Source organism: Poecilia latipinna, unplaced genomic scaffold (genome assembly GCF_001443285.1).
Source record: "Poecilia latipinna isolate Pla-1442-1.1 unplaced genomic scaffold, P_latipinna-1.0 Scaffold744, whole genome shotgun sequence".
In the NCBI taxonomy this organism is placed as follows: Eukaryota; Metazoa; Chordata; class Actinopteri; order Cyprinodontiformes; family Poeciliidae; genus Poecilia; species Poecilia latipinna.
The window spans coordinates 123,054-136,731 of NW_015113360.1; positions in this window are offsets into that span (position 1 = coordinate 123,054).

The window sequence follows — 13,678 nt, forward strand, 5'->3', positions numbered from 1 at the left end:
AAAAATGTTAGGTCAAAAAAAAAGTTTTATTTTTTTAAAAAATCCCCCCCCCCCCCCGACCTCTCTTCTAATATAATAGGGCCTCAATTATCGAGGCATTTTTTATTCAGATACAGACTCGGGTGCATTTATTCAATAAATCGTACAAACTATGGTAAGAAAGAGTGACATGTTTCATTCCTGTTGCTGTGAATGGGCTCAATATTTTTTTTTCTGAAGCAAAAAAAAAAAAAAAATAGAAACCTCTGATGTTTACATAACATCTTTATTATCATTTCAGAAAAATTAAGCAACTGTATGCATTTAATTTAAGCATAAGCAGTGGGGGGGGGGGGAATGAAAACACAATCCAATTATAAAGTTCTAAATATAATAACTCACATTTTTGTGATATTTTATAGCCTTTGTGACAAAAACTTTGAACGTGTTTAGGGTCGTGTTGACGCTGCGGGGTCGGAAAGGAAGACGATTATTTATATGGGGTACGAAGACAGCATGTTTGACCAGAAAGCAAAGTCTACACAACAAACTGAGCTCACTGTTCTCAGGGTGAGGCGTGGTGACAGGCAAAACAAAGGAGAACGGCCTTTTCCACCGACTTTCCTGAAAACAAAGCATTCCCACAGCATCAGGCCATCAGCACCGTGTCTCCCTGTGGGAACTGTGCGTTCAAGCTCGATGTCCAGCCTAAATTTTATCCCACACTCATTGTTTCGCCCCTGACCGGAGCATCTTTCCTGACGCAATTGTTGCGTCCAAGACAGACAGTCGACAGATTCTTCCACCTGAGAAGGTGAAGCTCTGCGGTTAATGTCACTCGTATCAGTTTCACTACGTTTAAACTTGCCTGTTTTTAACTGAACAACCCGTTTCGCATGCGAGGAAAGAGATGATTGTGTAAACTAATTGTCAGAAACATAAAATGAGGATTAGGTTTTATTCGGACATGAAAAGAAATGATCTACACGTGATCATCGTTTCTCCGAGAGCCGTCATGAATAAATCTTGCTGTGCTTGAAACTGAAATATAATTTGCAGAAAAGCTCAAACTCACGGGGGAGTCATGTTCCACAGCTTTGTAGTGTTTAATCAAACTTGTATATTCATATTAACTTTGCAAAGCTTTTATTCTCTAGGAATAACAAAACAAACAAACAAAAAAAGAAGCAAAAAGCAAATGCTGTTTAGGTGATGTCTTGCAGCCTCTTTAATCAGTCCATCTTCTTCGCTTTTCTTTTCATCCCCCTGCAAGTGTGTTTTCGGCTGCGTACAAACACACTCTGACAAATGCAATTTGGATTAGAGAGCAATGTGAATGCTGTTGATCCCATGTGGCCCGACTTGCTACTGTGTGGTTATAATTTGCCCAGTTTTTCGCTTGTGTGTCGGCCCCGGAGGATCAACGTGGCATGCGGCGAACAGGGCCAAGCTGAGAGCGTGGGGAGCCGACGCGCTCCCTCCGATGGTCTGTTTTCTGACGAGAGAGGCTGCGTATCTGTTTGAATTTCAAATTTTTGGCCAAGCTGCAGCTCTTCTGGAGCAATAAAGTGATTAAAGAAGGTCAGTCAATCAGCAATGCCTGACAAATCAGAGGAAGCGAACAGGCCGCCGGTATCTGCCATCGAGCTGCTAATAGGTCGCCTAAGGAGGTCAAGGGATTATGGATTACAAACAGTTTCAGCATTGCTTTCTTGTTTAGCAACAGTAAATATATCATCATAGTTACTGTCTTTAATAAAGTAAACAACAATAAGAAAAATGGCACATGATTCTGGAGAACTTTGTGTCCCTAAAGAGATTAGATTTGCTTTATCTGGTCAAGTGGCCAGTGGAAAAACACTGCTGTTCTGTTCTACTGGGTAGCAAACATCGGAGGATTATTAAGTATCATTATTACTGAAACAGAAGGACATATACAATAGCATATAATACAGGGGTAAAAATGTGCCCTTTATTGTGTAGTTTATTTTCGACTCAACATAAATAGTACATATTTGCGAAGTGAAGGAAAAGATACACAGAATTTACACGTTTTCATCCCACCATCCCAGGTTGGTGTTGTAAATAACCATTAGTACTGAATTATCTCACCTGGTTAAATAAATACAATTTAAATTCTCCACTTCAGCAAGTCCTGGTTAACCAACAGGGTAAATAAATACAATTTAAATTCTCCACTTCAGCAAGTCCTGGTTAACCAACAGGGTAAATAAATACAATTTAAATTCTCCACTTCAGCAAGTAGTGGTAAGTTAATAAGGTCTAACTATAAATGTGTGGCAAAGGAAACCCAGAGGCGCTTTTCCACTGGCAAGTCGCGCTCTAACCGGTTAATGTGCGGTTCGGTTTTTACCCCAGGTGATATTATTGGAGCTTTGCTTTCCAATTAAATGCTCTGTTCTTCACGTGCGCTCACGTGGGCGGGACGTGAGCGCGCAGCTGCTGTCAGTGTTGCGTGACGCAGAACCTCGAGGTTCTGGTTCTGACGGACTCAAACCCAGATACATTTTGTCTTATAGAAATTCATTGCTGACCCAAAGATAACGATAAAGATCAGCTGATAATTTCGCTATACACATAATTACAATGTGGCATTTTATTTATTTATTTATTTATTTATTTATTTATTTATTTAAATCCAACGGAAAAATAAAATTTACATATCCTAATATGTAGTTCTGGTGTTTCACACTGTCGGGGCGAAACTGCAGCTCCGTCAGAAAGCTGACCACGGCGGCACCGTTTCTCTTCTTTATTGCAACCAGCTGCTAACAGCGAAGCTAAATCACGGTCATACGGCTGCAAAGGTGACGCATTTGTTCCTGGCGCCGCTAGTGATGCTGTTTGCAGTTTTCAGTGAGGTAAAGTGTGAGCCAATCAACGAATGCAGTCAGCTGCCAATAAAATCGCTGCGATGCCTTACCGTCCTCGATGATGCTAGTATTACCCCGGAAGTAGGTACGAAAATCTGAGAACCGCCGGACTAGAGCTGCTCCGAATCTACTAATGGAAAATGAATCTGGCCGGTTTGGTTATAGGAGGTCTAGTGGGAAAGTACCTTAAGAGGTTGCAGAAGACCTGAGAACTTCACCAGCCAGCAGGACAGCTATCCTAAACACCCAGGCAGAGCAACAATGGAATGGTTCAAATAAACATATAGTCACAATTTACAATGGCTTAGTCAAAGTATTGGGATGAAGCAAAATAAGAGTTGTATCAAGACTTAAACATTTTGCCAGACGATCTGAATATCTGGGAGATTATCGTCAATCCGACAATCTAATAATCGTCAGTCTATTGCCAGATCGTCAGATTGACTTGTCAGACCATGAAGAGATTTTATTTATATTATGTATATTTTTATTTGACAAAAATAAATACATTTCCTTTTCAGTTGATACTATGAAAGATAGTTTTACCAACTACTTTCATTCACTGTAGAGCAAAATATGTTTCAGATCTATATTGACTGAAGCCATGGGCATGTTCAAGTTAGGGGAAGTTAGAATTTTACATAGGAGCACCAAACGTGTTCTATGTAATATTTTGCTATATTTCAATATTGCAAAGTTGCAAAGTTATGGTCAAAACAATCCTGGAGAACAATGGTGACTTGCCGTCACCCAGCAAATAGTCATTGTACCCCTCCACAAGAACGGTAAATCACAACAGGACATTGCTGAAGAAGACACTGGCTTTTAGCAGGCATATTAATGGAAAATTGAGTGGAAGAAAAAAGTGTAATAGCAAACAACGTATAGGTAACAGGCTTTAAGGAGATCGTGACGCAAATCCAATTTAACAGTGGTTAAACGGGCCTTGTGGGGCTGAAGCTGGTCAAAGATCTGCTGGGAACCTGTCCGCTTGCGACCAGATGTTAGCACCATCATCGTCATCGGGGAACGAAGAGTCTTTAAACGATGTGAGCGCTGCAGAAGCTTGACAGGATCTATCACTCTAAACCAGGTTATGTAAGCGCCATTTCCCCCGACTGCGCTTCAGCCAGAAACGTGTGAGTCACTAAATGTGACTGATGTGTGTCTGCGGCACCCGGCATGTCAGAAATATCATTCTGCCTTAGACAATGCAAACAGACAACTTACTTTTTTATTATCTCTTAAATCCCATTTTTGTGGAGAAACTCAGAATTCAACCCAGAGGAAAAACATCTATCTATCTATCTATCTATCTATCTATCTATCTATCTATCTATCTATCTATCTATCTATCTATCTATCTCAATGTATTTTATTTTCATTCCAAGATAAATGGTTGTGATAAAGAACAATCCAGTGTTTTTCTGATAACTTTTTAACAGATTTGTACACTAAAATATTATTAACTGGATTAATAGGTATAAGGACTAGTGACCCTTTGTAGTAAGCTCCCCTCACTATCCTCTGGAGGACTTCTTTTTTATTTATTTTTTTTTACAAAAAAAAAAAGAGAGACCACAGAGTAAACTGTGGTTAATCACAATTAATTTATGATTTAAATTATTCACAAAATCAATTGTGATTAATCAGGACTTTTAGTTTCACTTCACCCGTCATTCCCAGGCTTTACTTTCCTACTTCCTTACTTACTTGAGATCTGACCACTTGTCCAGCATAACATGCATGCTGCAGTCGCAACTTGCGGGTTTGCAAGGCTTACCGTTCCACGGCAAAGTTGGTAATTTATTTCCAACTCTAAATTTACTCAGTTTAATTCAAGTCATGCTTAGCCAATCATAATCTTAGAAACGCTGAAAATTTGTGATTTTATGATCTGTTATAAATCAGTCCAAAACAAGTAAAATAAAAATAAAAATTTAAATCCCAAATGTGCTGTGCTAACAGAGTGAATAAGACGTCTTTTGTGGATGGTGTCTCTGTATTTATGTTGCCTGCTGGAAACCAATTACCCTTTGGGATGTCAATAAAAACTGAACCGAAATTAACTGAAAAGAGTTTTAATACAAAAATTAGCGTCTTTTACAGACAGCACAATACAAATCTAAAAGATAGGATCAGTAATTTCACAGCAGGATTATAATGTAGATTTTTAGACACTAGATATTGTGACATGTTTGTTTCACTGGAGCTAATGATCACAGAATTATTTTTTAGGACATTTTGTTGTAAAATTCGTTTGAGAAGTGTAAAACTGTTGTTTCAGGCTTATCGAACAGACAGACTTGTTTTTCCCCTTTTTCGTCTTTTCTCAGTAATCCTCCAAATGTAACAAACTATACTTTTATTTGATATGTTTTATTTCTTTCCTTTATTTTTCTAACCCTTTGGTTCCATATCTTTCTGTAAAACATTATGGTCTGCATTGTTGTTGTTTCAAGGTGTTTTGTAAAAAAAGAAGTGACACGGTACGATACAGTACGGTAAGATATGATACAATACGGTACGATACAGTACGGTAAGATATGATACGATATGATACGATACGGGGCATCAAAACTACATGTATGGCAAAGAGTTCATTAAAAATGACAAATAAAATATATCACAGCTCACTTGAAAGATATTCTTTGCATCACACTCGAGTTTCTTTTTAATTTAACAGCACGTTCCTAAATTCAAAGTGTCTCTGATGATTCTGGGGGCTTTCCACCCCCCCAAAGTCTTGAAGAAATAAAGAATTTCCTCTCTCCTAATATGGGATTCGCAACAGTTACACTTTCTGCCAAAAGCTGAAGGTACTAGATCGTTCTCAGAAATTGTGAAGATGCTCAAGTTTCCTTAAAACAAAAATAAATTAAATTAATTTTGACCTGCAAGAAACGGAAGCACAAAACTTACATTTTCCTAATCAATAACCAAGCCAAATTACAATGAAAAATGATTTACAAAAGCATCCAGACTGATGTGTTTTGGTGCGTTTGCAGTGGAGGTAACGACTGTCCTGTTTTCTGGTCATTTACGTGACACCTGTTGCTGTTTAGGTTGAGATAATTGTCAGGTCCTTGTCAATGTACTTTTCCACTTGTCATATAAATTTCCATTTAATGCCTTTCAAAAGGATTCAGACCCCTTCAAACATTTCCACATTTTGTCGCAACATAATCAGAAATGTCACCGTATTACATGAGGTTTTTATGTCCAACATGTAAGTGCAAAGTTGCAGGATAAAAGTTACAAGATATTCCATGGGTGTGCTAAAGGAAAGCAACCCTACAGCATAATGCTGTCGCCACCATGCTTCCCTATTTCATCGGACAACTACGATGAACCATCAACAATCAAAACCTTTTTTTTCCAAAGCTAGGTCAAGAGAACCAAATGCTGGTTTCGTTTGTTTGTTTGTTTGTTTGTTTGTTTTTTCCATGTCTGCAGCTGCACCTTGAAAGACCTCTATCTCAGATCTTCACCAGCCGTTCCGCTAACCTGATGGATTAGTGACACTTCATGAACTCCTATAGATAGCTGCTGTGACATCAGCGCTCTGTGACCCACTTGCAGGACGCGCTCCGGGAGGATAGTTTTTGTAATGAAAACTCCCTAAACTGCATGTCTCTGACAAATATGGCTTTTATTTATTAGCTTTTTTGTGTGTCTATTTCAGAAATGTATTTCTTCCTTCCCAGACCAACAGGCACCAAACAGAATTTGCAAGAATGTCCTAATTTAGAGATTTCATGTTTTATGCTGGACCCAGCGAGGGCAAGCAGGTATAGAGAACGGATGGACGTTTTATAAAACCTAATTTGATTTAAACCAGTCAATGGATCCCCTGTTCCGATCTGCACACAGATGTTTAATTTCGGTGAGCTTGCTTTCTTGTTCAAGTTATCGGTCGCTGAATAGCACATGAAACTGTCTTATCACAAATAAACTCTATTTCAGAGATGAGCCCTGAAATGGTCGATTATGACAGGATGCCGAAGCTCTGATAACTTATATTTATCCAGACTTATATTGAAACCCTCGCTTGCAGGGTGTGCCAAAGAGCTGGATTCAGCCGTCGTTCGAATAAAATATGAATCGAATCATAACAACTGAACGAAACTGTGAACTGCAGCCTCTGTAATCGTCAGTCACTGACAGCAACGGGGCATTTAAATATATCCACAGCTTTTGCACAATCGCCATTAAGCCTTATTAGAAGCAAAATGGCTCATCATAAGACAGTGATTAAGAATGAGATGATATTATCCAGTCACTGACGTGACCCCCACCTCTTCACTTAGGGTTATTGAGACAAAAGAAGGAGCCGATTGTCCGTGACAAACAGATCGCCTTAGAGCAACCCTCCCAGCTCCACCTCCAGCAAAAAAAAAAACCTTTGTAGAGTTGAGAAAAATATTCCTATGTCATAATCATGATACTATTTAAGACAAGGTACCGCTTGGCAGGACATAAGATGCCTTGTTAAAATTGTATCTCTTTATCTGGCCAATCCCATGACTTTCCATTTCACTCCAAGCACTTCAAGTCATATGATTTGGAAAACAAGGTTTGTAACCATGGGACAGTGTAGCCATCAGGAAAGATATTCCACAAACCTCCTTGTAATTTGGATCTGACCTTTACTTCTGGGTAAATAAGCTTTGATGTCGTGATAAACCAAGAGCAGATAGGTTGGGGTTTTTGTTGTGTTTTTTTTTTTTTTTTTTTTTTCAATCAGGCAGAAACGTGGACTATTCCTAAAGCACACCTGCTAGATTAGTCAGGTGGAGTTTTCAATGAAGACGCAGAATCCGAGGCATCTGCAGCAGGGATTTTAGTGATTTAAAAAAAAAAGAAAAAGAGACGTGTCAAACTGCTGCTGACAGGCACAGGCCAAGAGAAGCACAGGTCAGCTTTGTAAACAGCACAAAGGTACATTTGCAGAAAAATGATGAGGGTAATTCAATTGAGTTCATACAGAGAACATTAGAAAAGGTATCCACACCCCAGGAAAGCTGGTTCATGAGAAAAAATGGGGAGAAAATGGTCATCAAAATGACAAATTATGACGTCAAATTGTTTAAAACACTTGAAATTGAAGTTCGGACGCTCCCTAAGCCAAATCCGACTGAGCTCAAGGAACTTTGTAAAGAAGAATCGTGGGACAGCGTCAGTTTTTCAACGTGCAAAAGCTCACAGACACACATGGCAAAAAGGCTTGAAGCTGGAATTGCAGTAAAAGGTGGCTCTACAAAGTGCTGACTCGGTGTCTCAGCCTTTTAAAGCCTCCAACAGTTTTTCTCTTCTTTTTCTTTTCTTTTTCTTTTTGTTTCCACAGGATTGTTCTGGATGAATGCCCCACTCAGCTTGTCTGGACAGTCGTTAAGAACTTTCTAGTTACAAATTGGAAAACACTCAGATTTAAAATTTCGTCTGGTGCTAACTACTCACAAGCCAGCAGCGATATATTTCTTTTTTTTTTTTTTTTTTTTTAATGCGCAAACATGAAAACAAGAAAAAAAAACAAAAAAGTTAACAGCCAAACATTAACCAGCTCTATGCTGGTGCTGCTGGTATGTGGTCCAAACCGAATGCCTCTTCGACTTCTGCCTGCTTCTCTGCCGCTTTGGAACAAAAACGTTCCCTCAGCATTATGCCGCCACCGCAGAAGACAAACTGTTGCCTTCAGGGCGATATCCTTTGGTGGCTTTCTGCCACACTTAGAGCAGCAAAAACATTTTGCACCATTGCCACATAGTTGACATTTGGTCTCATCTGTTCAGATCACACGTGAATTTCTGGCCTCTTCAGAGTGATGATGTCGTTTTATTTTATGTTTCGATGGTAAACCATACGTGGATTTGATTTTTATGCAGAATGAAAGCCAGGTCAGCTTGTTGAACCAATAGATTATTAATATCTATATGTGACTAATATAGATGGTCACTTTGAAATGGAAAAATTGGTCAAAAAGGTCAATCCCTGATCTATGTTACATAAACAGAAAATCCCAGCAAAATACGGCGCAGTGTTTGGTTGCACTTTGACAAAAAGGCTCAAGACAAACACATGAAATCCATGAAATTAATGTTAATTTTTTTTTTTTATTGCTATAGATCACATTTTCATTCAGGTTCATTTCTACTGAGAACTCTTTAAAAAGAAAGCATTTGTGTAAAATGATACAATAGAAAGTAGAAGAGATAATGCTATGTTTTATGTTTTTTGTTTAAGGTAATCCAGATCACTTCAGGTTTGTATTTGACTAAAATTATAAATACCTATTGTCTCAATGCTTTTTTTTAAAAAAAAAAAAAAAGGAGCTATGCTGATTTCATGAGAGGCAAAGAAAAAAAAAACGACAATGTGACATTCTACAAAACTTATGAAAGCAGAACAAGACTCAAGTGTAAACACAGAACACTTTCAGATTGAGAAGTTGCAGGTGAGGACGATTTGCTGATCAGATCTCAGTTTGCATTGAGATTTAAATGGAGCCGACCGGCAAAAAGTCACTGAAACCTTCCTGATGAAACAGTAGCGCAAAAGATAAATGAGCATCCTCTATGTTGTGAGGGCAGGAACCCAAAAGTAAGAATTAAAATCGGAGAGCCAGAGGAAGTCCAAACAAATCCTATTTTTGTTGTAACTTTATTAGTGATCTCAATTTTTCTGTTTTCTGTCATTTACAGTTGGGAATAAAAAGCTCAACTCAAATCAGATAACATATTTTATTGTTTTTATATATATATATATATATATATATATATATATATATATATATATATATATATATATATAATACTCACTATTTTAGGAGTCTGGTGTGCACACACTGCACCTTTTATGCTGAAACAAACTTTCAAAGTTTCCTTTTCTCTTAATGTTATGTGTGGGTGCTGCAGCTCCCTCTGTTGATTAGTGAAGGTCAGAGCAACTTCTTTAAAATTAAACAGCACACACAAAAGAAAATATTTGCACGTCTGTAGACACATACAATAATTTTACAAGTTACAATGTCAAAAGAAACCAAATCTTTACTTCTCCACCTTTTCGTGAAGGTTAGCACTGCAGCATGAACAATGCAGCACAGCTAACTGGTATCGGATGTTAGAAAGGTAATGATTCAAAAACACTGACTGATCATTGCTTCCAAAATTATAGGAATATTAATCGTGTAGGAACAATTTAAATAAATATAGCATATGTCATGTTATTTGGATGTAGATGTTGCCTTTATAATGGCCATAATGGAAAATCTAGCAGCAGAAAAACATCATCAGTAGGCTGTTAAAACAATTTTTAATAGCAGCACTTTTATTTTGGTGGCCAGAACTAAGAACAGCATTGCTGAAACCGATTATACTTGATCTGAAAGCTAGCATTAGCATCGCAGCACAGCTATCTGCTACGGGAATTTGGAAAAGTAGAAGTTCAAAACTGCATTGAGAGATTGCTTATGGCCCGTTTACTGATTTTAGTCGTACAGCAACAATTCAATCAAACTTTGTGGCGCTGTTACCTTAGAAGAGATATTTTTGTCTTTTATCCCAGCTGAAAAAATGATGCTTTGGTGTTGGCAGTTAAAGCCTTCATGATGAAGGTTACTCGGGCATTGAGTCACCCTGTGTTTATAGACTGTCAAAGTCGAGATACGCTTATCTCATCTAAAAGTTGTCTTTCTTTATGTATGCACTAAAACACTTTTTTTTGTTTTTTGTGAGGGACAGAGATCTCAAACCAGAACAAAATTTGGATTTTTGCAGAGGGTCTATACACCGCAGGGAGGAAAAGATCCTTGAGCAAAAGAGTAGAAAGCAATTAGTGCAAGAAGAATAGGCAGGATGGCGTAGGAGGCCAATGATGCAAACACTAATTTTTCGGGACGGAAACTCGATGAATCATGCAGTTAAGTTTCTTTCTTATATCAGTCTGGCAGCCAGTCGCTCTCTGCACATCACCTCAGCGTGGCATCTGTATCCTGGTTGTCATGGGGACGCGGTTGCTATGAGATCAATTTATCTGGAGATCTGTTGGTTGCAGATGTCACTTGGTGCTGATCTCCATAATATAACCCAGGTCAAATTTCAAACCGTAAAGTCTTTTCATGTTCTCACGCCAAGTGACACGGAAGATCTTTTCTGATGCCAGTCGGGGTTGCGGGGACAAAGTAGACGCTCAACTTCTGCGAGTTTCTCTCTTTTCTGATTTCTCAATTAAAAACTGCGAGCTGGCTGCACACCAGCAAACGCTCCGTGTGCAAGATAAATACCAGAAGACGTTAACCTCGCCTCAGCCAAACTCATTTCTTACTGTGCCGCACGTCAGAGTGCAGACCTCCTCCCCGCCCCGACGAGGAAACGTGTCTGCAGCTCACACGTGTGGCTCTGATCAGAAGGAGCATCATCCACCTGCTTTTCTTCTCTTGTTGAAATCCCCGAGTAGCATGTGAGAAGTGTCTTGCGGTTCAGAGGCTTTCTGAATGCATCGCAAGAGTTTGAAGGAGAGGGAAAGTGATTCAGCAGAATGCCCTGAACACAGTCACAGCAGTAGCAGAGGCTTTAAAAGCTGGCATCCCCCCCCCGACCTGATGCCACACTATGAGATGAGTCTTTAAGTTCTCTGGATGGTGCTACCAACTTCAGCTATGAGTCTGTTAACATCTCTCTATAACAGAAAGAGCGACTGTTCTGGGGGTTTTTTTCCATCATGGTTGATAAAACACGCTTCTGAAATGTCCTAAATGTTTCCAAAGCAAGACGTGCCGAATGCTTTTTTTTTTTTTTTTTTTCCAACTGATTGTTGTTCTTTGACTGCTTCCTCAAGAGATCGTCTTCTGTGGCTAAAAGTTCAACAAGTAGCCTTGTTCTGGAGATGCTTGAGAAATACAAACATTTTAGTTTGTTAAGAAAATGGTGGTATATTAAAAAATATAGACAATCTGCTAAAATTAATTAAATATTGTGTTAAATGACAGGTGTTTTTAGTTGTGCTGTTTCTTTAGTTGCGTCTCTTCTCCAATGCAAAGTGGAGCAGTGATGTTTTCTAAAATATTCTGTAAAATTCCACTTGGTATGTTCGATCAGTGAAGTCGGTGGACTCCTCAAACACTGCGCCTTGGGAAAAGGTATCCATACACCTTGTGCCCATCCCAACCTGTAGGGGGCACACTTTCCGTATGAAGGAGGTGCTCAAAAATCTACATTTTAAAAATACTGTGTGGCAGAAAACAGACATACCGTCCTCACAGTGAAGCACGGTAGTGGCAGAATCATTCTATGGACTTGCTTTTTTTTGTTTGTTTGTTTGTTTTTCCCCAACAGGTGCAAGGAAAGTGGTCAGAGTCACGCATCCTCCTGTAAGAACAACATTGACACTTTTCAGACTCTCTTGTAAAAAAAAAAAAAAAAAGTACCGTTTACCTTTCACCTTCCAGTCTTGAGCTACTTTGTGTAGATTTTTTTTTTTTTTTAACATCGTCATGAAACACACTAGGGGTTTGACATTTTAAAGTTTTAGATACGTTTGTGTGCGTGTGGACGAAAACAAGCAAGCTATTCTAATACCGAAAAGCTTACGTAACAGTCCTTGTGTCGCCGAATCGATTTTCCTTGGACGCCTTTCGTACGTTTGGTCCTGAACTCAAACGTGTCGGCAGCAGCGTAACCAACCAACCAACCAACCAACCTTCAGGTGAGCACGCGCCGCACGCGGAGCTTTGTGTTCAAGGTGAATGTCCGTAAAGCAAAGCCGAACTGTGGATCCGTTTCACAACTGTGAAATAATGCTTAGTGTTGAGTCCTTGTACTTGTGCTCGTGAAATTAAAATGCCTGGCTGTTAGTGCGACGTGGTGCTCGGGAGAGTAAAACAGACTTTTCTTCACCAACCTTGAAATCTCAATTGAACGTGAATGGATGGACGCGCAAGTGTCCGTCGGCCACGGCGCTGCGTTTGTTCTGCGGCTCTGCTGAGAAGATGCCCCCTTTTTAAATGAACAATGCGTAGCTAAGCACAATGAGTTTTTTTTTTCTTTTTTTTTGTTTATTTTTTTAAGCAATTAATCCTGAAGTAGAATTTAGTTTTCCCACTGAATAAACATTCTCAATTTAAGATTTGGGTCTTTCAAAAAACAAAGTGCAATTTCCATTAAATTTTATATAAATGAATGTAAGGAATGAAGAAACTTCTACTTTACTTAAAAGTGATTAGAGGCTTTAGTAGCTTTTATTAAGTAAGCTGATCAAACAAAGCAGAAATAGTATCAGGAATATGTAATTTGTGATATGTAAATATAAAACTGCCACCTGTAAATAAAAAAGCAAGAAAAATAATACAGGGCTAACTTAAAAATGGAGAGAAATGAATGAAGAATAACTCTGAATTCAAATTGTTGAATGATTTTGTGCATTTGTTTTTATCTTTATACATTACTTTCAGCATTGTTCAACATTTAGGGTTTAGTTTGAGGATGTGCTTGTAAAGTGTTTTAAATTATTTCAATACCAATTTAAAAACTCTCCTTTAAATTTAAAAACAAATGTTTTGGTTGAATAAAAATATTTTAAAAATCTAAATTAGTCAGAGGTAATGAACTGCATATATTAAATCCCTGTGAAATGTGTCCATTATTGCAAAATGTTCCTTAATTCAAATTACTTACATCTTCTACTCTGGAAAATGCATACATCAATCGTTTCTGTGTGGTGTACTTTTTTTTTTTTTTTTTTTTTTTTTATATTTCATATTTTTTTTTTAAATCCTTTTAAGGTGCTCTTCCCACATAATAACTTAAATG